The sequence below is a fragment of the Tamandua tetradactyla genome, chromosome 4 (assembly GCF_023851605.1).
Source record: "Tamandua tetradactyla isolate mTamTet1 chromosome 4, mTamTet1.pri, whole genome shotgun sequence".
Classification (NCBI taxonomy): domain Eukaryota; kingdom Metazoa; phylum Chordata; class Mammalia; order Pilosa; family Myrmecophagidae; genus Tamandua; species Tamandua tetradactyla.
Window position 1 is genome coordinate 15,221,734 of NC_135330.1, and position 25,007 is coordinate 15,246,740.

The 25,007-nt window shown below is 41.8% G+C and overlaps 1 protein-coding gene across 5 annotated transcripts in view; it reads left to right on the forward strand.

The window, feature by feature from the left end:
• The window catches only part of NOS1AP (nitric oxide synthase 1 adaptor protein), a 295,134-nt gene that overhangs the window by 13,793 nt on the left and 256,334 nt on the right, over nt 1-25,007 (forward strand). The window contains exon 1 of one of the 5 annotated variants that reach the window (XM_077156712.1): nt 9,100-10,849. The exons of 3 other annotated variants lie outside the window; for them this stretch is intronic. The gene's annotated coding sequence lies outside the window, so the exon portion shown is untranslated. One more of the 5 variants, XM_077156711.1, reaches the window with a different exon arrangement.

The window sequence follows — 25,007 nt, forward strand, 5'->3', positions numbered from 1 at the left end:
AGGGGTTTTGCAGTTTCCTCAGATGAGGAAAATCACCTGTAAATTCCTTGGTTAGTTAGAGCAGCTGTTCTGAAACTTAGGTGTGTATCAGAATCACCTGCGAAAAAACAAACCAAAAGTGAAAACAGAGGGCAGGCTTGTTGCAATAGCATAGGGCCTGGGTCTCTGTGTCTTGAAGTTTTCCAGATGATACCAGTGGACACTTCAGTCTGAGAGCACGGGGTTTGAGCAGAAGTTCTCAAACGTGGCTGCTCACTGGATTCTCTGGGGAGTCAAAAAGAAACAAACCTCCTGTCTGGGTTCCCCCAGAGATCTTGATTTTAGTTAGTATTGGGATCCTTCCTAGGTATTGGGAACCTTTCTCCTTGCTGAGATTTTCCATTTCTTTTCAAAGTTATATTCATAGTTGCTCATTGAAGCATTTTTATGGTGCCTGGTTTAAAATCCGGGTCAGATCATTCCAACCTCCCTGTCATCCTGGTGGGTGCATCTGTTGATTATCTTTCTCGCTCAAGTCAAGCTCATCCTGGTTCTTGGTATCATGAGTGGTCTCGATTGAAACCTGGACATTTTGGGATATGATGAGATGCTGGAGTTTATTTGTGTTTTCTATTTCAGCAGAACTCCTCTGCCACAGTGCCAGTGTGGAATGGGGATACTGCCTCGTTTCTGCCAGGTGGGGCTGCAAGTCCAGGTCCCCACCAGGCCCCCACCAGGTCCCCACCAGGTCCCCACCAGGCCTCAGCTGGCATCAGCCTGGCTGGAAGGGGCAGGGGCGCTGTGCTACTGCTTCCCACATGGTCTCATTCCCTCTGCGCCGCGGTGAACGTCTTGACTCTCCCCTCGCCTTCTCTGACACCGGTGGGGGCGGGATATCTCCTTACACCCTGGTGACAGTGGAAGCCTAGGTTCCCTTGCATGGGAGTGGGGCCATAGTTGTTTCCATCTAGAAGTTTTCTGCCATGCTAGGCTGCCCCTTTCCTGATCCTTTAGCTTTCCTTGGGATTTTTTTTTTTTTGTCTGTGTCTATTGGTGTTTCTTGGTTGCCAGCTTCTCCAGTCTAGGATATATGAGGCAAAGAAGAAAATCCAAGGAGCTCACTACCATGTCATTCCTTGGATGCTAAGGTCCCTGGCTGGTCTCCCTTCTTCTCTCCACCTTTCAAAGTCATATGTATATAAAATATCCAGTGTGTTTGGTTATTCCTAGCGAGATGAATAGGCAATAGTACGTCTACTCCATCCTTCTGTAAGTGGAAGCTCCCTGAATTGGGGTTTTTGAATGCTCCCCGAGTAATTCTAATGGGCAGTGACATTTGAGAATCACTTGGGTAGAGCACTCGAGCCGGGCAAAGGTGGTTTGGGGGGGCAGGTCTCCCCTCGTGGTGGACTTTGACTTAGTCACTTTCCTCCCACAAGCCTTTGATATTTTCCTTAGGTGTTTTTCTCCAGATGGCCCTTTATGAGTCTGACCCCTCTTTCCTGAGGAGTGTTCCTTAATGCAGGTGCAGAAATGAATGCAGTCATGTAGGAGGTATTTATTATGCTGCTGCAGTTAGGGCACAGTGTTTGGTGTTGAATGCCATGGAGAGATGAGGCAAGACGGTGCCTGAAGGACACCAACCTTGGGGGAAGGAGATTTACACATGGAGAAAGACAGACGTAATGATAGTATTATGTACTGAACACATTTTACGTGCTGGGCATTCTGCTAGGAGTTCGTCAACTTTCTGATTTAATCCTCCTAACAGTGCTGCAAGATAAATGCTGAAATCCCCAGTTTTATAGCTGTGGCTTCTGTGAGCCACAGGCAGATTAAGTGCCTTGTCCAGGAACTGGGATCCAGTTCTGGGACAAAATCAGACCAAGAGTTAGTGCTGGAATGAGACCTTGCTTTTCATGCACAGATGTTCTACTGAGCTTGCTTCTGTAGAGTCTGTAGAATGTACTCTTGGGATGCTGCTGAGGGTCTAGAGCTGGCCATTTACAATTTTCCCTGGACCCAGGACGATTTTGAGAGACAGCTGCTCTTAGTGGTTTAGGCTTTGGTTTTGGAAGGTGTCTCATGGGGGCAGGAAATGATTTTTGAGATTAAAAAAAAATCGCCGTCCCAGCTCTGTGCAGTGTGGATTGGAGGGGGCGATAATAGACGTGGAGAGGCCATTTAGGAAGCCCTTCCTGTAGTGAAGGCAAATGAAGGTGGTGGCTGCAGCCAGGGCCTGGGTTCCATTTAGGCGTTGCCAAAAACTGTGAGGCTTGCTCCTTTGGTTTGGAGAGACACATGCATATGTAAAGAAGGTAAAAGGCAGACTTTTAGATAAGTGACAAGACTCTAGGGTTACTTTACTTGTGTTCTCAGGATAGTCGTCTCTCCTCTCTCCCCCTCTCCCCCCCTCCCCTTCCCCTCTCCCCCTCCCCCCAGGTGCTCTTTGTGAGTAGGGCGCACAGCTGCACTGATGTCCTAATGTCCTGATTTGATGGCCTAATGCCCTCTTCTGAGTTCCTGTCATTTTAGAGCAGTCTTTATATCTTATATTAATATCTCACAGTTCAGCAGGCATAATATAAGGCTGTTGCAATTTAGCAGTTTAAAATGATGAGACCGAAACTGTGTTCATGTGAGCCGTCTGTGCAAAGGGAAAAGAGCTGAGTGGGAAGCTGGTGTCTGTAAATGCACAGACTGTCAGTAGCTCACAGTGGTGGCAGGCTAGAACTAGGAAGTCCCCCACCCTTCTTCCCTCCCAACCTCTTGAAAGTGGAAGTTGTTAAAATATGAAAACTTCAGGCCAGGATTCTACAAGTCCCTGACAAATCCATTACGGGTGTCTGAAGCAAATTAGATCGTTTGGGATATACCTGTTGGCAAAGTTAGAAAGCAACTTCCTTTGTACCCGTAGCCTTTCCGTTAATCCCTTCCTGACTGTATTGCAGTGTATTGCAGTTATTTCAGTCTGTTATACCTCCCCCCACCCCATTGCTTCCCGCTGGCCTGTGAGGTCCTTGAACACTGTGTCCCGCTCATTTTGAATTCCCAGAACATAACACAGAATCTGACACATTGTAGGTACACCGTTGATCCTGAATGAACAGGTGAATGAATGAAGTTAGCGTCATAGAGTGTGCACTGCTTCCTTCTCACCACATCTATCTGGTGTCTCTTCCAGGAGTGGGAACCTCAGTGTAGCTCTTACCCAGTGTAACAATTCTGCTTCGCCTGCCTGGCCCAGTTATCCTCTGAATTGTGTTGATTATATTTAATAATATAATGAAGCAGTTTTGTGGTGAGAAAGTGATGCTTAGTGACTTTCCACTATCAATAATTCCCTTGGCGAGATGATGAGAGATCTTATGGTGTGGGTCTTACTTCTGGGGCCCTTTTATTTTTTCTTCTGTTGAAGGTGACCTAGCCTGTGCCTGAAGCTGCCTTTGTACTTGCAGGCCTTAGGATAAATGTAACTTTCTACTCTTCTTATAAGGCTTAGCCCATCAAATGCTAGTTTCTCCTCCATCCTCACAACCATATGTGCATTTGTTTTCCTTAAATTCCTGTCGCAGCATTTGGCTTAAAATCTTAATGATTTTTGTGTACTTGTTTTAGCACAGACTCTATCAGGCATGGTTGGCTTTTCACCTTGTATCTTTTGCTGCGCTGGCACTGGTAGTAGCTCCTCAGTAAGCCCATGTTAGGGTTGGATGGAATCTAGCAAGGGTTTGGCTTGAAAAAAGTGAGTATTGACATCCTTTGAGTCCTGTGGCCGTCAGGTGCCTCATGACAGTGATGCCTTTAATTGGTTCTTTAGTTCCTCTTTCCAGCAATAGCAATAGCTGGAAATTGTTTTTTTTTTTTTCATTAAAAATATGTCTGAAGCATGCACTTGAGCCTGCTGACTTCTCTCTTCTAAGGGAGAAACGTTGATGCGTTGGATATGCTATATGCATTTCCAGTCATTTTATACCCACGTACACACACATGCAATTCCAACCAAGTCTTTACCCTTTTTCTGCTTTGTAATAGTTTGTTTACTCTTTACTCAGCAGGGAGCGTAGGGTCGGAGAGACTTGTACCTAGCATGGAAGAGTTCTGAACTGGTTTCAAAGCCTGTCCTACACTTTAGGTAATAGCCTTGAACAAGTCATTTTAATTTCTTTCTGCTTCAGTCCCCTGATCTGTAAAATACCAGCTGATTTAGCACTAATTCTTAGACGACCTTTAAGGTCCATTTCAACTTGAACACTCTGTGCTTCTCTATCTTATTTTTCCCACATATTCTGCAGGCCATCCCCCTTCCCCCAGTGAAGTCACATCCCTGTCACTTAATGCCCACAGACTTAATGTTGGCAGATCGTTAGGGTAGACAGCACAGCCAGATAGCCAGATCGCACAGACAGCCAGGCACAGACAGCCAGGCACAGCCAAACCATACAGACAGCCAGACTGCACAGACAGCTAGGCACAGCCAGACACAGCTAGACTGCACAGACAGCCAGGCACAGCCAGACTGCACAGACAGTCAGGTACAGCCAGACACAGCCAGACTGCACAGACAGCCAGGCACAGTCAGACACAGCCAGACTGCACAGACAGGCAGGCACAGCCAGACACAGCCAGACTGCACAGACAGCCAGGCACAGCCAGACTGCACAGACAGTCAGGTACAGCCATACTGCACAGACAGCCAGGCACAGTCAGACACAGCCAGACTGCACAGACAGCCAGGCACAGCCAGACCATACAGCCAGGCACAGCCAGACTGCACAGTGGTGGCATGTCTGTAGCTGTGAAAAGTACCCTCTCTGAGGTGTGGAAAGGGAGAACTTGGGATCTCTTTCTTCCCTTAGCTGTTCACCAATATGTCGCTGAAATGTCAACTAAATGTAAGCAGAATTTATTCATTACTTATCTTATGTTCTCAAATACTTACTTCATTTACAGTTTCATGAAAAAAAATCTTTCAGAGTCTCAGTCAGCAATTTTACTCCATTGTAGAAAAAATAAAAAGATGATATCCTGGATTCTAGGAAGAGCAGCCCTGGTGGCAGGAAAATTATTGACTCTTCTGCAGTCCCTTCATAACAATCGATAGAGCAACTAAAGAGCAGAATTAAAAACTCACTGACAATATTGAACAAAATTTGCTGACAGGATATCCTGGCAAATCGCCAGATACAAGTGGATGGGGACAAATCACCAACAGCCACAAGAGGAGGCTGTGACTGGTGTTTATGCAGAAGAAAACTGAAATGGTAGGACATGATGAATCTGAGAAGACAGCCCCCGAAGTGCCAGGAGGTGTTCACTGAAGAGCACAGCTGCAAAGGAAACGGGGTGTACAGGGGGCCCCCAGTGAGGTCTGAAGGGCAGGAGCCCCCAGCTCCTGTGAGGTCTCAGAACTGGCTCACTAGGACAGGACCCCACGCTGAGAGGCATAGAAACTGAGCAGGAGAGGAACAGCAGAGACAGGAAAGACAGAAGTGGGAAGGGAAATAGAGCTGCCATATTTTTTTAGCTCCAAATGAAAACTGAAGAGGGAGCTCTATGAAGTTAGAAAAGCCACCGAACCAAACCTCCTTCTAAAAATTCAGGAAAACTAAGTTTGCATAAAAATTTAACAGAGAAGTATCACCTATGGAGACGATGAAAAGCCAAAAAGATATATATATATATATCTATAATTGTGTATATATATATGTGTGTGTGTGTGTGTGTGTATATAATTGTATTGTATATATATACACATATATATAATATTTCAAAAAGCTAAAAATTTAAATTATGCAAAACATGAAAGGATTATGAGAATTAGGAAAATTCAGAAATTACATGTCAGAACTCAAGAAAAAAATCAGAAGTAAAACAAATCGTTTTAGAAATGAAAACTAATCCAGAAGTGGTATAAGAAAAACAAAACCTAACAAATGCCTGAAAAGAAATACATAAAAAAAATAGGAAAATGTTTTAAATAAGAGAAATGAAGACAGTGACAAATGCTGAAGATAGGCAAAGAAGAGCCAACATATGGGTAGCAGGGGGCCCTGGAGAATAAAACCAAAGCAAGGGAACTGGATTCTAAAAACAACTGTTTGTGAAAATATTCCTGAAAAGAAATAGATTTGAAACTCATATTGAGAGAACATATTGTGTACCTGGTAATACTGACTTAAAACAGCCAATGTCAAGTGTACTGGTTTGGGCGCTTCTGGATAACAGAACCTACAGAAGATACATATGTAATGTAAATATGATGAGATCTTTTATAGAAATTGGCTCACAAGACCAAGGAGTTTGGCAAGTCCAAATTCCTTAGGGCAGGCCACAAGCTGGGAACCCTGATGAAGGTTTCAATAAGTTCCCCAGGAAAAGCTGGCTGGCAGAAGCAGTGATTCTTCTTTCTGACTGCTGAAAAGTCAGTTTGCCCTTAAAGGCTTTTGACTGATTGGATGGGATTTCTCTCGCTGCTGAAGACAGTCTCCTGACTGTAGATCTAATCAACCACAGATGCAGTCAGATGACTGATGATTTAAATCCAGGAAATATTCTCACAGTAACAGTCAAGCCTGTGCTTGCTTGACCAAATGGCTGGATGCTAAAACCTGGCCAAATTGATGCATGAACTGAACCATTATACCAAGTTATACTCTAGTAAGCTTACTCGACTTTAAAGAAAAAAAATCAGTTGAGTATCTACACACACACACAAAAGGATGTAAATGATAAGGGAAAGAAAATTAGATAATCATCAGACTTATAAGGCTTCATGCCAGAAGAAGGAGTAACATTTAAGATAAAAAAGAAAGAAAATGTGAACCAAGGATTTCATATCCAACAATTTTGATTTTCATATATAAAGGGCACAGGCAAAATGTTACCAACATGCAGAAACTCAGGGAATATCGTTTCCATGAGCCCTTCGTAAGGTATGAGAAAATGAACTTCAGATGATCAAAACAGCTAGAGATACGGCCATAAGTATTGGTGGTATTAAATATATAGTTATTAAGGAACTAATATAAGTGAGTTTCAAAGGGAGAGTCACAATGTGTAGTGGCTGTATGATTGATTCAGTTTCCTATAGCTGCTGTAACAAATGTGATGGCTTAAAGGAATAGAAACTTATCCTCTCTGGGTGCTGAAAGCCAGAAGTCTGAAATCAAGGTTTTCACTGAGCCAAAATCAAGGTTTTGGCAGGCTGTGCTCCCTCCAGAAGCCTTAGTGGAGAATTCATCCTTACCTCTTCTAGGTTCTGGTGGCTGCCAGCCTTCCTTGGCTTGTGACGGCATCACTCCAATCTCTGCCTCTGTGCTCACATCACCTTCTCCTCTTCCATTTGTAATCTCACTCCTCCCTTTTATGAGGATGCTTGTGATTGCATTTAGGACCCACTTGGATAATCCAGGATAATTTGTCTCCTCATCTCAAAATCCTTAACTACATCACATTTTCAGAGTCTCTGTTATACAAGGCAACATTCATGGGCTCCAGAAATTGGGAATTGGCATCTGTGGGAGGCTTATTATCAGTCTACCACACTGATATGAAACTGTCATTATTTTTTAGTGGTGGAGAATAGGAGTGGTGCATTAAAAAGCACTTTTTTTTCCCAACTGTTTTCAGTGATCACATTTGATAATAATCATACTACTGTTATTCTGATACTACTGATTGTGTGTTGTGGGATACAGCAAACAAATAGTTACAGACTATTCAATTCTGTTATTCCCTCTCTATTTGAAAACAATGATTCTCAGTGTGAAAGAAGGAACAGAAGAAATACACAAAAGATTAAGTGAAAACTTTGTGGTCTTGAATTTGAATTGGAAATATCGTTATGCACTCACAACTACTATTATGCCTATTGCCTTCATGCTCTCTTGATATATGTAATTTCACAGCTCTGACCACTGAAAAAGGCCCCCAGCGATGGCCAACTCAAGGAAGATTCGTATCCCTGGGGCCCAGATTGTGCCCTTCAAATACTACTTTCCATTGAAAGATATGAGGGCTTCCTGGAGAAGTGGCTAATTCCAGGTCTGAGGCAGAAAGTAAATAAGGAGAGGGGAAGAGGAGAAAGGGAGGGAGAGCAGAGAAGGAGGGGAAAAAAAGAAACGCCCCAAAAGATGTTAGTTACCAGGCTATATGTATTCATAAATGTAAAGAAAGAAGTTACCACAGGAAAAAGGAGGTAGTACTCAGCCCTAGACAAATACACACTCACACACACACATGTGAGATGTAAAGGCTACTACTGCTGGCAGTGTTCAACCAAAATACTTTGTAGAAGGGAGAAAGCTTTGACCTACAGATTTGAAATATTCTAGCTTCGATGGAGAAACCATCACAATTGTGTACATGGACACCCCAAAACCTCTCAGCCTGCTGCCATTATACATTCCCCAAAAATCTTCTGGTAGAGATCTGCCCCTGCTCCCAACCCCCAGCCTTCTACTTATTGTAATTCCATAAAAAGGCATTCTGAAGGAATAAATCTGAGTAGCTCAGGTCTACTAGAAAGCAGACCTATTCAGCGTGGACATCATCAGTTCTTCTCCTGGCTGCACAGTGCAGTCATAGAAGAGCTTCTAAAATTGCAGTGTTGATGGGATGCCAACCCAGACATAGAAAGTAAGAATCCCTAAGGGTAGTGGGCATCCATATTTTATAAGTTTCCCAATGCTAAGGTGCACCTGGGTTACAAAGGACTGTTAGAATGCTAAATTAGGTTTCTGAGGCAGCAAGGCTAAGGGGTGGTCCTTAAACAGTGGGCAGCACATGCCACCCTTCAGGCCGAGAATCTGGGCTCTGATGCAACCCCCTTGGACTGGCGAGCACACACAGACCTTTTGTTGCAGAACAGGTATAAAATCCAAGATTTTAGCTCAGTCTTCTTTCTCCATTGCCTTTCTACAGAATTTGACCCTGTAAGGTTCCACTGCTTTCCAGCACTCTTCTCTTTGGGCTGCAGTAGGGCAAAATTGATGGTTAAGATGTTAAAAGACTTTTTTTCATGGAGCAGCCAAAGGTGTAAATATTTAAGAACATAAGACAAATAATGAGTGAATTCTGCTTACATTTAGTAGGGATTTGAGCAGTATATTGGTCAACAGCTAAGGGAGGAAAGCGATCCCAAGTTCTCCTCTCCAATGCCTCAAAGAGAGAGGATACTTTCCACAGCCCACGGACTTGTTAAGCATGGTGCAGTCTGGCTGTGTCTGGCTGTCTGCCCTAATGATCTGTCGATTTAGTGCCCCAGTCTGTGGGCATTAAGTAATTGGGATGTGGCTTCTCTGGGGGAAGGGGGTGTGGCCTGCAGAGTATGTGGGAAGAATAAGAGAAGCTGGAGCATTTGAATTGGAAGGAACCTTAGAGGTCATTTGAGAATTAGGTTCTGTTAACTCTCTCGTTTTACAGATGAGGGGACTGAAGTACAAAGAGATTAAAGTGACTTGTCCAATAGACAGTAGCATTGGCGTTGCCACCAGTTCAGAACTCTTCCATGCCAGGTTTCACACTATCAAACCCTGGTTCTCTGTTTAGTAATGAGTGAACAGACTATTGTAATGAGGAGCCTTTTGTAGAGTGAATTGAAGGGTTTTCACTCTTTTGTTTTGAGAAGTTCAGTGTTTCAGCTAGTGAGTTTTATTGAAATAGAGGCACACATAATTTGGCTTCTGTGTTTGCAGGCAATAATTGAGGGTGGAACAGAGAATTTTCTCAGAAGCCTGACTCTGTCAGTCCTTCTGAACTTTTTGTCTCACTAGGTGGTAAATCGGTTTTCTTTTGGTTGTATTTCCAAGAAAAGAAAGTGTTTCTCTGATGGCTTGATGCTATTCATTGAATAATAGTTTACGAATGACTTAATGAATTGACATTTATTCTTCTCAACATGCATTCTTTCTTAAGGCTCTTCTTCCTTTGGCCAAAGAAATAATAATTCATATTTGTGTTTCTAGTGCCTGGGGCATTAGTGGTAGACAATATGTGTGCGTGCATATACACACATTAAATAAATCTGGAAAAGTGAGACTAATACATGAAAAGATAAACAAACTTACATACCATGCATTGTTTTTTTTATTAATTAAAAAAAAATTAAGTAACACAACATTTAGAAATCATTCCATTCTACATATGCAATCAGTAATTCTTAATATCATCACATAGATGTAGGATCATCATTTCTTAGTACATTTGCATCGATTTAGGAAAAGAACTAGCAAAACAACAGAAAACATACCATGCATTGTTGAGTACTAAATTATATGCCATAAATCCTGAAAAAAAGATACAGTGTGGGAAGCCTTCTTGGATGAAATAGTAAGGAGGGTTTGAGTACTAATCCTTCCGCTCCTACACACTCACTAATACATGCCCTTATATCTAGTTTAGTACCGTGACAGTGACCACAAATGAGGGAAGACCATAGGAAAAGTATATTTGCCATCAGAGAAAATGGTTCCTTGAAGAAGCTAGTGTTCAGCTGTTTCTTTTCTCTTTTTCGCTCCACTAGCTACCATCCCAGCCTAGATTTTCTTTTGCAGTTCCTCAAATACTTGTATTTAAGTTTTGGATCCTTTATATGAGATAGTAATTATTATTTCCATTTACACATAGGGAAATGAAGTTGTAACCACTAAATTACCTAACAATCCCTTATTTAGAGAAGACTGTTCCCAGGGGAACTCACTCTGGAGACCCCGCTGTATTGTGAGCTGCTTCTCAGAGCAGGGGCTGATAAAAGAATCACCCCACTCTGAACAAAGGCTAAGTGGGAATGTACTAAGACAAGAGGATTGTAAACAGAAAATTTCATTCATGCATCAGTAAATATCATCTGTGTGCTTTTATAAGCTAGGTACTGTCCTCGGTTTGGGGATACTGAACATGACAGCACTGGCTGCATCTTGTGATGTAGATGGGAATCATGGAAGGTTGGCATGGTCTCTAGATTTTTCAGAATTATCTGGTCAACAGATATGAGTTAGAGTGACTTTTAATGTACAGACAGTGAGGGCATCAGATATGTGTTAGGTATTGTGGCTCCCTCAAGCTACACAAAGATTAGTGGAGGAGATATGTATACATAGGAGATATGCAAAGCCTTTAAGCAATGTGAAGTTTGCCCACAGTATACTTTTCTGTCCTCTACGACTTGAGTTTCTGCTGATGGTACCAAGAAGAGGGGCTGTAAGTTTCCTTTGGTGGCACAGTTATTATGAAACTTACTAAGGACTCAGTAGGTGTAAAACCTTTGTTTGGGATCTTCCTAACCTTCCTCAAAGCCAGTTATGTCAGTTTGCATGGTGTATGAGAGATGCGCTCTAATGGCAGTGTGGTTTGACCCTCAGCCAATGGATGGGACTGAAGTTGTCCTTTCCTCCGGATGGGAGAGAGCCTTTGTATCCACTTTCCATACCCTAAAAGTGAACTTGACTGTCTGATGAAGTGGCCACTATGACATCATAAACATGGCTTGGTTCCCTGACCCTTCCTCTCTCTGCTCATCATTCCATTGACTCTAGTTTTCCACCAGGACAGCAGATGGGCTGGTGGGGAGTCTGGTGTTTGCTTCTTTTGCAGACTCTGGTCTCATTTAAATGTTGATGGTGTGTGCCGAGTCAGACTTGGTAAACTCCTGCTTGATTTGTTCTTTCTCTGGAGCCCACAAAATCCATAAAACAGAATCAGAGAGCCAGTCCGTAACCATGCTTATTAGGGCTAACCATAAACACAGTCTTGTCGATAAATGGATAGTTTAATAAACATCCGCTGAATGTCTGAGCTGAGTCTGCAGGCACTGCCTTGGTCTGTCCTGAACCTGGCCAGGAGGGGGACGCAGGGCAGGTTCTTGGACATTTAGAGGCCATCTCTTCCCTTCTTTTGGCTTTGTCATTGAGACTGAGGCTTGGATTAGTTTGATGATTTATGCAAGATCACATAGTTTAGGATTGAGCAGAGAGGATGCAAGTCTTGCCTTCTGTCCTATTATGGTTCCTTGTCCAGATTGTGGCCCAGCTGCCAAAGTGTGGGTGTGGGGGGGCCGGAATTGTTGTCCATTCCAGCTCTAAATCCAGCAGCAGGCATCCGCATGTCTCCCCTACTTACAGTCAACAACTATGGAAATATGCTTCAGTTGCTGGAATGTGGACTCTGTGGGGAGGGGGTGTGTGAGTGGAGCAGCTCATCCGAAGTCCCATTCTAGGCCCCACTGTGGGATTCCGTAGGAATTTTGCATCATAAATGTGAGTCTGATGTAAAGTAATTGTTTCCATAGCCCAGTGTGTGGGCAGTTGGTAATGATTCTGGAAGCTGTAGCATCGTAACTTCTTTAGATTTCTTACTGCACCTTGACTAGTGTTAGAGACTCAGGATTACGGGTACTATATGGCATTACAATAAAAAATTGGAAGACTGGGAAAAATGCAGTAATTGATACAGATAAAGATGTTCAAGAATCTATTGTCCTACCTGTGTGTCTAGTTTTGTAGGGACCATTTTAGACCACCGACACACCTGCTTTGTGGGCTCCTCTTCCTGTGAGCGTGGTTACTTGCACAACAAAATGAGGGTGGAATTTGGTATCTGGAGACCTGGGTTTTAGTATCAGCCTCAATACCAGCTGGCTCTAAAATTCTGGGCAAGTCTCTTAACCTTTCTCAGCTTTGATTTCTTAATGGATAGAATGGAATGAAAAACAATTCCTTACAGGATTAATGTAAGAACTAAATAGCACAGGTAGACTATAAAGCATTTTTCAAAGGCTAATTACCATGTGGAATTATTGGAATTGTCTTTGATCCCAGTGTAGAAGGCTTCTCTGATTAGTATAGTTATGGTTTTCTCTCTTCTCCAATCTCTTACCTACTTATTCATCCTGTTTAATCCTCGTTTGTGGATATAAATTAATGTTTCTACTTGTTATTAGGTGTAGGGTTGGCTTTTGGTCTTTGTATTTTCCACCACTAGCATTTAAGGAGACTTTCAGCAAATGCTTTAACATTTTTATTCAATAAATATTGAAGCAGCTTCTAAGTATAGGCTTTTCAGTGAAGATACAATGGTAAATGGGATGTTAATGGCCCCGTCCTCTTCAGATTCTTTTACAGGCTAACATCTGCTTCTGCTTAAATTCCTCCAGTGATGGGAAATGTCTTACATATCAGCATCTTTTATGCAGGGAGAGCTCTAAGTGTTAGAAGATTCATCCCTCATTGAACCAGTGTCTTCCAGTGTAATTTCACTAGTTGAAGCACCATTGGACCTCTTGACGTGAACTTATTAAAAAAAATTTTTTTTAAGTATTTGATGAATACAAAAAATATAGTGAATATAAACATCATGTAGGGATGTATCACCCAGAGTAAAGAAAAAAAAAACCGTGTATAATAGAAGTCCTGTACATACTCCTTGTTTTCGTTCCCCTTCTCTTTTTCCCTACAAGTAATAACTATCTTGAATTTGGTGTTGTTATCTTTTCCATATATTTATACTGTTTTTGAAACATATGCTTGTGTCCATTGACATGATGTAGTATGGTTTGCCATGTTTTAAATCGTCATTTCATGGCGTAACACAGCACTTTTTCTTCCGGTCTTTGCTTTTTGTCCACTTAGCATTATGTGTTTGAAATTTAGCCATATAGCTTTAGTTCATTCATTTTTACTCCTAAATAGTATTCTATTATATGGATATATCACAGTTCATCCACTGTTTTGTTGGTTGGTATTTAGGTTGTTCCATTTTTTTGTAATTATAGACAACATGGCAGTGAACATTGCTATATGAATCTCCAGGTTTCCTTGAGGACAACTGTGAGTTTTGTTAGGTTACATACCTGGGAGTCGACAGAGGGCATGGGGTGTGCACGTGCTCACTTTACTAGATGTTGTAAGGTTGCTGGAGGGATAGGAATTGGTAAGCAGTGTATACATGTTGCTTTGCTCAGTGTTCTAGTTTGCTAGCTGCCGGAATGCAACACACCAGAGACGGATTGGCTTTTAATAAGAAGGGATTTATTTTGTTAGTTCTTCAGAGGAAAGGCAGCTGACTTTCCACTGAGGTTCTTTCTTATGTGGAAGGCACAGGATGGTCTCTGCTGGTCTTCTCTCCAGGCCCCTGGGTTTCAACAACTTTCCCCGGGGTGGCTTCTTTCTGCATCTCCAAAGGCCTGGGCTGAGCTGCAAGTGCTGAGATGAGGAATGCCGAGCTGCTTAGGCTGTGCTACATTGCGTTCTCTCATTTAAGCACCAGCCAATTAAGTCAAACGTCACTCATTGCAGCAGGCACGCCTCCTAGCCGACTTGCAGATGTAATTAACAACAGATGAGGTTCATGTACCATTGGTTCATGTCCACAGCAACAGAACTAGGTGCCTTCATCTGGCCAAGTTGACAACTGAATCTAACTACCACACTCAGTATCTGTGGTAAGAGTCGATGGTGTTAGCCTTATCATTTTTTGCCAAATATTTTAAAATTTGCATTTTCCTCATTACTAGGGAGGTAGAACATTTTATGTTTATTGGTTTTTAGGTATTTTCCTCTTGTGAATTGCTTGCTTCTATCTGTCTGTTTTGAGTCTTGCTTTCTCCATGTTGACTTGCAGGAGTCCTGTGTGAGTGCTGGTCTTGGTTATGTGTTTCACAGCTGTCTTTCCCCTTTTGTGGCTAGTCCTATCTCTTTATTTCTATCTTCTGATGTATAAAAGTTTTAGGCTTTAATGTAAGATTGTCAGTCTTTTCCTTTTCATTTGTGCTTTTGTCTTTGTAAAATTTTTCTATAATTTTTAAAATAGTGGGGCTCCTCCATATCTTCTGAAGGGTTTTAAAGTTTGCTTTTCACACTTAGATCTGGAATTTATTTTTGTATATGGTTTGAAATAGGAGTCTAATTTTATTTTTTCTCTATATAGATAGCCAGTTGTCCCGGTACCATTTTAGTCCATTCATTCACTTTTGCCATGCCACTGTTGTCACATATCAAGTGTCCATAAGAGCAGAGACCTGTTTTGAAGCTTACTATTCTGTTTTGTTGGCCTGTTTGTCTCTCCTTCCTTTAGAAGGCCTATCTTAATTGTTTTAGCTCCATTATAAGTCTTCTGACCTGTTAGGATGATTGCCAACCTTATGGTTTTGGTTATTCTTGAGTTTGCTCATTCATATAAATTTTAGAATTAATTTAGTAAGTTCTTTAAAATAGGAATCTTTGTAGTCATCAGTTTCTTCCTTTTATGATTTGTCTTTTTTGGTTGAGGATCTTAATCATAATCACGTTGAATTTGTAGAATAATTTTGGGGATAATTGGAATTTTTATGATATTTGGTCTCCTAATCCGTGAATATGGTTTCTCTCTTTATTTATTTAGGTCTTCATGAATGTATTTCAATGATTAGTAATAAATTTCAATGAAACTTTATTATTTCTTAATTAATTTTTAATTAAGTATAATTAAATTTTATACTTTTTTGCGGGGGGGGGATTGATTTCTAGGTGCCTTACACTTGTGATTGCTACAGTAAATGGTATTCTTTTTAAAACATATTTTCTAACAGCTGGTGACTGGCACTCTTTGCTTGCATTTCATGGCTCTTTCTGTTACTGGGTTGCTGGGCTGGTTTGAAGCTGTTATGTACCCCAGAGAATGCCGTGTCTTTTAATCTGTTCCTGTGGGTGCAGACCTTTCGTGGGTGGGATGTTTTTGTTAGGTTGTTTCAATTGAGATGTGACCCACCCCATTGAAGATGGTCTTAATCCTTTTGTTGGAGTCCTTTATGTGAGAATAAAGGACAGAAAAAGCCCAGAGAGCTCAGAAAGAAATACCAAGAGAAGTTTGGAGAGAGCTCAGAGAGAAAAGTCCCAGAGGAGCTAAGGGAGGACCCACAGAGGAAGTCGCTGGAACCAGAGTTGAAGGCAGTGAAACCTGGGAGCAGAGGAGTGGCAGACACTGGCCCTCCACCTTCCCATGTGACAGAGGTGTCCCAGATGCTGGCAGCCTTTCTTCTGAGTCCAGGACCATCATCTTGATAGTCTTAATTTGGGAATTTTCATGGCCTTAAAACTTGTAAATTTGTAAGCTAATAAACCCTCATTGTTACAAGTCAGTCCATTTCTGGTATATTGCATTTCCGCAGCTTTAGCAAACCTGAACAGTTGCCTTAAATATTTCTCATCTTCTCTATTCCAGAAGGCTTTGTTCTCTTTTGCTTAGGCTGTTCAACAATAGACCTTTGAACTTAATATCAGAAACATGAAGAATTATTACTGCAAATGACTCATAACCATATGAAAAGATGTTCAACTTCAGTCATAAGAGGAATATAAATTGCACTGGGATAGTATCACTTACTTATCAGATTGACATAATTCCAAAAATTTGACCACATGCTTTGTTGGCAAGGCCTTGGGGGAAATAGACACACACATTCCCACTTGCTAGAGGGTGGGGGTGGGGTGCAAAATAATATAATGCCTATATATATGGTGGGAAATCAGCACTACCAAAATACAGTTACATATACATTTACTCTTTGATCTAGCAATCTTAATTATAGGACTCTATCCCAAAGATTTACTGGCAAAAATATTTTTGAAAATTATACATATGGCTATTCATTGCAGCATTATTTATAGTAATACACTGCTGAACGCAATTTAAATGTTCATCACAGCAGAGAACTGGTTGGCTAAACTATGGCGCTTCTTCTACATAGTGGAGAACTATGAAGCTGAGAAAAGGAATGGGGAATATATCTAACAGGAAACATTCTCTAGGAAATATTAAGTGAAAGGGCAAGATACCATTTATCTGAGAAAGGAGGGGATTTGAATATGTATTTGCTTCCATTAAAAATGAACAGAGATCCTCTGCCAGATGAGCCCTGAAACCCAGAGGTACCAGTCTCTCCAAGAAGATCAACCAGTTTCATCCCTTTACCCTATAATGCTGGCACTCCTTGTGATGGTTAGCTTCTGTTGTCAACTTGGCCAAATGATGATGCCCAATCGTCTGGTCAGGCAACCACTGACCTGACCATTGCTGCAAGGATGTTTCCTGGCTGGTTGATTAAATCATCAGTTAGTTGATTGCATCTGTGGCTGATTACATCTGTGCTCTACTAAGGCACGCCTTCCACAATGATATAATCCAATCAGTTGAAACCTTTTAAGGAAGACTCAGCCAGAGAGACGTTCCTGTTGAGTACATCTAGACTTTTCATTGGAGCCGCCAGCTTCACAGCCTGCCTTACCAATTTTGGACTCTTCCGTTCCCATGGTTGTGTGAGAGACCTTTATAAATCTCATATTTACAGATCTCTCTTACTGGTTTTATTTTTCTAGAGAACCCTGACTAACACACTCCTTTTTGGTATGAAGAAGTTAGAAGGGTCATTGCCCAGATATCCCTGAAGATTGAGAGAATGACCAAATGAGAGGAAGGAGTTGTACTTGGGAAGCTAGGATTTAACAAATGATTTTTGCTACTGACTCATTATATAGATATTTCTTTTTAGTTTCTAGTGCATTAGAATAGTCAGAAGGAAATACCTGAGGTTGTTGAGCTGTAATTGTGCTGGTTTGAAAGTGTTGTGTACTCAAGAAGAGCCATATTCTTTAATCATGTTTTTGATTAAGTTATTTCTGTGGAGATGGGACCCACCTAATTGTTAATGGGACTTTTTGATTAGGTGTTCAATGGAGATGTGTCTCCACCCATTCAATGTCAGTCCCTTACTTGAGTCCTTTAAGAAGGAACCATTTTAGGGAAAGCTTCAGAGCTGACACAGAGAAGAGACTTTTGGATATTCAAAAGGAAAACGCCCCTGGGGAGGTCTTTTGAAACGATAAAGTGGGAGAGAAAGCTAGCAGATGACACTATGTGCCTTCCCAGCCAACTGAGAAACCTTGAACATCATCAGCCCTTTGCTGAGTCAAGGTTATCTTTCTCTGGATGCCTTAGTTTGGACATTTTTATAACCTTAGAACTGTAAACTTGTGATTTAATAAATTCCCTTTATAAAAGCCAACTTATTTCTGGTATATTGCATTCTGACAGCTTTAAAAAACCAACAGAGTAATCTAGTAGCCTTGCTCTTTGATAATGATCATATATAACTATATAGCTTTCATCTTATAACTGTGTGATTGTAAAAACCTTGTGAATGGTGCCCACTTTATCCAGTGTATGGGTAGATGAATAATAAAATACAGGCATGAAAAAAATATAATAATAAAATTAGTGGGACGAACTTCACGAGGGAAAGCCTAGTCCTAAAAAAAATGAACGGAGAAACCATAAAATTAAAAAAAAGTTTGTCCATAGGAGAAGAGAGAGAATAGGCTGGAGGGAAAAGGAATGGAACTTTATTCTTCTCTGAGTATACCTTATTTTGTTGGTTTGGCTTTGGAAATCTGTACATTTTAAACATAGTTTTAAAATGAATTCAGGTAAACAAACAATCTTTGAGAAAAGCCAGATGAATCTGTGTATTGAGCTGTTTGGTATAACCCACAGAGAAGAATTATGCCAGGCTTTAAAGCACAGTAATTTGCTTTTATGTCCCTGGTGACATGTATGATAACGATATTCAAACAGCAGAAAACATTCCAGAATTTTGAATTATCATCATTGGTGGTGTCGTTGGTGATGTTACTCTGAGACTTTTATGTGTGAATTGTGAAATAGAGTAAACAGATAATTATAGTGGTAGGAGGAAGGAAACACCGATACAAAAACAAGGCTAAGTAAAATCTCTGCAGTTCTGAATTTGAACTGTAAGTCCAGCATGGCCTCACAGACCATTCTATTTTTTAAAAATATTTTCAAGCTCTGTCCATTGACAGAGTCTGGAAACAATGACCAGCCAGTGACAAATGAGCATTCCCAGTGCCTGACTCGTCTTCACCAAATATCATTTCCCACTGAGAGGAACCAGGCACTTTGGAGAGATGCTTTCAGGTTTAGGGCAAGAGATATACTGGATGAATCCAGGAAGTCGTGTTGTATCAGAAAGGAGAGAAGCTGTCGAAGACTTCCAGTCACAAAAGGACCTGGAAACTGCCTTGAAGAGGCTTCCATTGGCGGAAGAGGGGGTCCGTTCACGCATCGTTGAGGAAATACTACAATGGGTTGAAACACACTGGACAGATTTAAGGACGTGAGTTTATAATGATACTCAAAAGAAATCAGTTACCCTTGTAGGATGCTAGAAAATTAACTCATTAATTTGAAAACTGGTGAATAAAGGGAAGGAAATAAGCATTTTGTAAGCCGTACCTCAGGATTACCAAAGAGCTGATGAAGGGAAGTTTCTCTTTATAGAAATAGTGCACCTAAGAAATGAAGAAAGAGTGGCTGACATTATCACCATTTTGCTGTCCCTAATGGGATTCATGGATCTAGGCAATGATCAACAAATGGCTGCTGACAATGCGAAAGGAGAGACAACCAGACATTATGTGCCTCCTGATACAGCCTGGCCAAAAAAACATGGAACCCTAATCTGATCAAACCTCTAGATTTAACAAACAATTTTTAGGATACATAAGGGGCAGAGGAACATGTAAACACTATCATGGCAATGCAATCAGCAAGACCCAGACTGTAGGACACTCCATAGGACAGATGATCTGGGTTTTTCAATAATTATCAATTATAAATTATGGGGAAAAAAGATGGAGGCTGAACCTGTATATTAAAAGACACGTTAGCCAGTTGCTGTGTGTGGATCTTATTTGGAAATTAATCAGAACAAATTGTAAAAAACAAAAATTTGAGACAAGCAGGGAAATTGTACCAGCTAACTATTTGATGAAAGAAATTGTTGATTTTCTTCAGGTGAGACAATAGTGCTATGCTTATGTTTAATGAAAGGTCTTTATCTTTTAAAGATGCATGATGAATTACTTTTGAAATGATACAATGTTGGGAATTTGCTTTAAAATAAAGGGCTAGTGAGGAAGTGGGTGTGTATGGATAAAGTTCTTGCCTGACTTGCAGGAGGCCCGGGTTCGATTCCCGGTGCCTGCCCATGTGAAAAAACCAAAAAAAAAAAAAGCCAACTAAGTTGGTGGTAACTAAAATGAGATAATGGGTTCACGGGAAACCATTCATTGTACTGTTCTCTACTTTTGTGTGTGGTTATGGTTTTCAATGGTAAAAAAAATAACAGCATAAATATGGTTCAGACAGATGGATTTCTGAAAAGCTTTCTCTAAAATGAGACTCTGTATTAAACCTCATTTTGTATTGTCTTTATACACAAGAATAAGCTCCTAAAGGGAAACAGCATCCACAGGGTGTCTGGAATGGGATCAGTGACTTGGCCTCTCACCAAGCCCCCAAAACCCTAGGATTTCAGGGGGAGGAAACCCAGGTTAGCCCACTGGAGAAGGAGTCTTCTGAGTGTGGGCTGTGCTTCTCCTTTAGTATGGCTCTGCCCTCCCCATTTCACCTCCACTTAACTGTGCAGTCTGGGGAAGGAAAGGGACCCGTTCCCTGTTTCCAGGCACTTAGCGGCCTCATGGAAAGCCAGCAGCCCAGAGAGCAGCTCTGCTCTCAGATGTCAGTTGACTGGTGAGGGGGATACTTGGCATTGGAGCCTGAGTCTCTGCCCTGCACCTCACTGCCTTGCTCTTACTTGATCAGTTACTGTCCATATGTCACTTCCCCACATGATGAGGGATGCTTGTAGTCTTCGGGGAGCCCCCACTGTGCGTTTAGAGAAGAGGGTTTTTGCCCTGAATTATTTTATAGACCACTGTGCTTGTCTGGGCACACGATCACTTGGTGAAATAACTTGAACGTGTCCAAAGAAATGATCACAGCCTCCAGGGTCTGTGGAATATGAAACTGTGGACAAGAACATGCTTTTAATGTTGATAATACTCATACATGCAGGGCTTGAAAGTTTTGAAAGTGTTTCACATAAACATACTGTTCTAGTTTGCTAGCTGCCAGAATGCAATATACCAGAAACAGAATGGCTTTTAAAAGGGGGAATTTAATGAGTTGCTAGTTTACAGTTCTAAGGCTGAGAAAATGTCCCAGTTAAAACAAGTCTGTAGAAATATCCAATCAAAGGCATTCATCCAGGGGCGGGCCGCGGTGGCTCAGCAGGCAAAGTGCTTGCCTGCTATGCCGGAGGACCTCGGTTCGATTCCCGGCCCCAGCCCATGTAACAAAAACGGAGAAACAGAATACAATAAAACAAGAAAATGTTTAAAAGATGTTTCCCTTTCTTCCTTCCTTCCTTCCTTCTATCCTTCCTTCCTTCTCTCTGTCTTTCCTTTAAAAAAAAAAAAAAAAAAAGGCATTCATCCAGGGAAAGATACTTTGGTTCAAGAAGGCCGATGAAGTTCAGGGTCTCTCTCAAGTGAGAAGGCACATGGCGAACACAGTCAGGGTTCCTCATCTGGAAGGGCACATGGTAAATACAGCATCATCTGCTGGCTTTCCAATGCTGATAAGAGAAGGTGTGATGAGAACAAATGAGATGGTATGTGTGCTGGTTTGAAAGGATGTATATCTCCTAGAAAAGCCGTGTTTTAATCTAAATTCCATTGAGATTAAAATAATCCATAAAAACATAATAATCCCTATTCAATACTGTATGTTTGAATCTGTAATTAGATCATCTCTCTGGAGATGTAACCCAATCAAGAGTGGCTATTAAGCTGGATTAGGTGACGACATGCCTCCACCCATTTGGGTGGGTCTTGATAAGTTTCTGGAGTCCTATAAAAGAGGAAACATTTTGGAGAATGGAAAAGATTCAGAGAGAGCAGAGAATGCTGCTGCATCACCAAGCAGAGAGTTCACCAGCCAGTGACCTTTGGAGATGAAGAAGGAAAACCACCTCCCGGGGAGCTTCATGAAACCGGAAGCCAGGAGACTTACAGCTGGTTGAGTAAGACAGACAGTGGACAAGATAAAACTGGATAATGTGACACAAAGTGTTTGGGATGCTGCTTTATGTTGGTCAGGGGGCTTCTCTGAGGTTAGACAGGGTCAGTATTATAGACAGAAGAAACAAATGAAAATTAAATGTTCTGTAGAGTGAACTGGTTTGGTATGTTGAGAGAACAGAAGGATAATACAGGAGAGAGCTTGGAAGCCATGGAGGCACAAGTTGCATGTCCAGCTGAGGGGAATGATTTGCGTAGTTTCCCACATTCTCTGTGTCTGCCTCCCTGGTGACCCAGATGTGACTGGGTGGAGGGCAGCCGTGGACTATGGAGAAGAGCTCATTGACCCACCATCACATTTCAGAGAAACAGACTGTATTCCAGAGATACAGCACATTTTCCTTAGGACTCTTGACTGACTCTCCAGTCTCAAAACTAGTAGGTCAGGTATAAGTGGTAGAGACCAACAATTTTAGGGTCCTAAATGGCTTCAAATGGAAGCAATGTCAGATGTGTAACTTATTTGCCAAAAAAGATTGTGACAGTCAAGAGAATTTCCTGATGAGTATATGGAGAGGTAGATGCCTACCAAATACTAAGAGGAAGTTCCTGGCCAAAAATGGAATAGTCATCTTAGGATGCTGATGAATTCCCTCATAGTCAAAGAGAAGCTGACCTGCCACTTGTAAGGAACATGGTAGAGATGATTCCAGCCCGGTTGCAGTTGGAGGATGAGTTGGATTAGGTGATTCCCTGAGGCCCCCTTTCAACCCTCAGTGCTAAGAGTTTCATGGTGGAGGCGACAGTCAGTGGTGAGGGGGGTCAGGATCAATTGATGGGAGATAAAGGATCTAAACCTCAACTCTTTTCCTGTCTGCCTCACAGTTCAGGCCACTGTTCCCTCATTCCCTGACTACTTTTACCACATGGCACATGAAGCCACTGATCTACTCTGGGATTCTTATTATTTTTAGTAGTGTCTTATTTAACATTGCTCTAGATTTTCTAGCTAACTGGCACCATCTGTCTGTAATCACATTTCTCAGAGCTGTCTCCTTATCATCAGTCTGCCTGCTTCTCCCAAGGGTGGGAAGTGGTTGTATCTTCTGTAGACTTGCTGTACTTTAAAATTTTTACATTGCTTGGTAACCAGAAGTACTATATAGTATCTGTGGAAGCCAGCAAAAGCCTTGGAAACGAAGCCTGCAGCTGTCTTCTCACTATTAAGAGCATCCTGGCCTCTTTTAGAAGGTCCTCGAGTGGGCTGGGTCCTAGGTTCTGATTTCTTTGTCACTGGCGTTTGATTGCATGAGCTTGGTCATCTCTTTTGAGCTCTTTGGGCTCCAATTCTTTTCTCTGTTAATGGGCTAATATCTCTAACTGCCTCAAGATGAAGGCAATAGACTGCTAGCTCTCTGGAGGTCCCATCCAGCTCTGGAATCATTCAGAAGTGTTCTTTGCTGTGTTTGCACAGTCAGGAATATTTCTGGACTTTTTGCCAAGCTCTGACTTCTCTGGGCTTGCAATCTGAGACACTCTGACATGGAGGCTCATTTAAAAGACAGACACCCAATAAATTATTGAGTAGTTTTGTCAGTAGTGCAAGGAAGCTGTCAATTCTGAAAACAGGATGGATGTATTTTTGTATCCTCTTAGTTTCTCTACTTAGGTTATATCACTTGCTCTAAGAACTCCCTTAAACATAGGTCTGCATATACCTTAGATGGAGTATATTAATCTTATAAGCATATTAAGGATATAGAATAGCACCTTTATATATATGTATCTTTATAACAACTCTATAGGATGAATTACTGTAATCTCCAATAAAAAGATGGGGAAATTCAGAGAGATTAAACATGCTACTGAAGGCCTGACTTTAGCAGACTGTTCTCAGCTACATCTCTGAATAGGTGTATTGAGTCAGTGAATAGGTGTATTGGCCCAGTGGTTGTTATCAGGTAGAGGATGGTGGGGAATCACCGAAGGAAGCAGGTTGACAGCATCAGAAATGAGGCTTCCTGATCTCTGGAGATGGGGATGAGGAGATGCCAACACTTTTCATACTGGTGGCCTTGGAGGAGATGGGACTTGAGGTTGGGAGCAGGTAGGATCCTAGGTGATCTTGGTTCCTGCAGTAAGGACAGGAGTTGAGAAGCACTGGAAGCAGGCCAGGTACGACTTGGCAGGACAGCCAGCTGTGAAGCCTGCTGGAGTGTGGCTGGCCCCCGTCTGGAGTCCTGCCAGTGGACCATGGCGTGGGCTTTGGCCACCAAGGAGGGTGCCTCCTCTCTCCTGCCCATCCTTCACCTCTTAGGAGGGAGGGGAGCCCCAGTAGAGCTCCTGCCTCTCGTTGCTCTTGTGCACCCTTCCTAGGTAAAAGAATTGAAATATAAATTTTTATTGCTCCTAAAGGTAGTGTGGACATTACAGAAAATTTGAGAACCCAGAAAATTTTACAGAAAAACACAGTAACTACAGTCAAAATGGGAAAATATATATTTCAAGTGGTGGGTGGTAAACATGGTTTCTTTTACTCATCTATAATCTTAGTTTAACATAGCACCGTTCTTGGCACATAAATAATTTGTGGTGCCTCTTGTCATAAAACCCTAGTATTGGAAGATGCCATGCCATTTTCTAGCAGCATAAGATTACCCTTCTTGGCTGGTCTATCAGTCTTTCTTCTGCCAGAGAAACAGACCAGTAGGAGATGGATATTAATAGATTTGTTACAAGAGGTGGGCTCATGTGGTTGCAAGGACTGGTCAGGCCAGTCTGCAATCCGCAGCGCAGACCCTCAGAAGGCCAGGCTGGGACTCCTGGTCACAAGCAGTCCACAGGCAGAATTTCTTCCTCGGGGAAGCCTTACTGTACACACAAGGCCCACGAGCTAGTTCAGCTGGCGCCGAGGGTGTTAGGAAAAATGAAGGAGGATGACTGCGATTCCAAATTTGGTAGTCATTTTCTGAGTTCAAATAATGACTTCTTAGCTCTGTTACCCTGGGCAGATTACTTCACCTTTCTGTGCCTCAGGTACTCCATCTATCAGAAAACAAACCAGAATCTGTGAGATGTTTGGAGTCCAGTCCACCAGGGGTGGGTAGCGGG